This window comes from Oncorhynchus nerka, unplaced genomic scaffold (assembly GCF_034236695.1).
Source record: "Oncorhynchus nerka isolate Pitt River unplaced genomic scaffold, Oner_Uvic_2.0 unplaced_scaffold_1493, whole genome shotgun sequence".
NCBI classification, from domain to species: domain Eukaryota; kingdom Metazoa; phylum Chordata; class Actinopteri; order Salmoniformes; family Salmonidae; genus Oncorhynchus; species Oncorhynchus nerka.
This window is the reverse complement of record NW_027039823.1, coordinates 4058-5000: the sequence shown is the minus strand read 5'-3', so window position 1 is coordinate 5000 and position 943 is coordinate 4058. Positions and strand designations below refer to the sequence as shown.

At 43.9% G+C, this 943-nt stretch overlaps 1 protein-coding gene across 2 annotated transcripts in view; it reads right to left on the bottom strand.

Moving 5' to 3' along the window:
- The window catches only part of LOC115124594 (cysteine-rich secretory protein LCCL domain-containing 1-like), a 79034-nt gene extending 78493 nt beyond the window's left edge, over nucleotides 1–541 (bottom strand). For both annotated transcript variants that reach the window (XR_010462681.1, XM_065015348.1), the window contains exon 1: nucleotides 231–541. The gene's annotated coding sequence lies outside the window, so the exon portion shown is untranslated. The remainder of the gene's footprint in view (nucleotides 1–230) is intronic.
- Nucleotides 542–943: the final 402 nt, after the last annotated feature.

Below are 943 nucleotides of genomic sequence, written 5' to 3'. Positions count from 1 at the left end.
GGATTTAAACCAACAATCCTCTTTGCCACAACACGTGCGCAAAATGGATGGAATAGTTTGAACACGGGCTACACTAGTGCAAATATGCATAGGGCAAACTAAGATGCCAATATACATGTTTTTCTTGATAATGTTATAGGGTACATTTAAATTCAGTGAAACGAAAACTTTTATTCCTTAAAACTATTTTCAATCTCAATAAAAGGTAAAATAGTAAACTGTATAATGACCTTTGATCAATTTGAAATGGCGCTGAAATAGCTGGAATAAACGCTGTTCAAGTGACAGTCGGACGCAGCCTCACTTCAGCTGAAGTTTAACGACCAGGAAAAAGCTATTTCCTCCCGCTACGCAGTTCTGCTTCACAAATGCGATTGACTCTGCACGGTTGTCGCAAAAAAAAAAAGTCCCGTGTGAATTGAAGAAATAGCTGCACACTTCACAAAGTCGTTTTGAGCTGGATCTTTTTGACTTCACTCTTCACAGGAAGGAATCTTGAACTCCAAAGCCTCCAAAACCATTCAGTACATGTATCCTCAACTCAGACCACACCTCTCAAAAGTTATAACACAGCCCACTCGTTTTACCTGGCAGCACAGCCAGCGGGAGCAACCGTGTGTGTGTGTGTGTTGTTTCGGTGTGTGTGTGTGTGTGTGTGTGTGTGTGTGTGTGTTGTTTCGGTGTGTGTGTTGTTTTGGTGTGTGTGTGTGTGTGTGTGTGTGTGTGTGTGTGTGTGTGTGTGTGTGTGTGTGTGTGTGTGTGTGTGTGTGTGTGTGTGTTTGTGCGCGCACCAAAACAACACACACACACACACCCCGTGTGTGTGTGTGTGTGCACCGCAAAAACACACACACGCACACACACACACACACACACACACACACACACACACACACACACACACACACACACACACACACACACACACACCGAAACAACACAC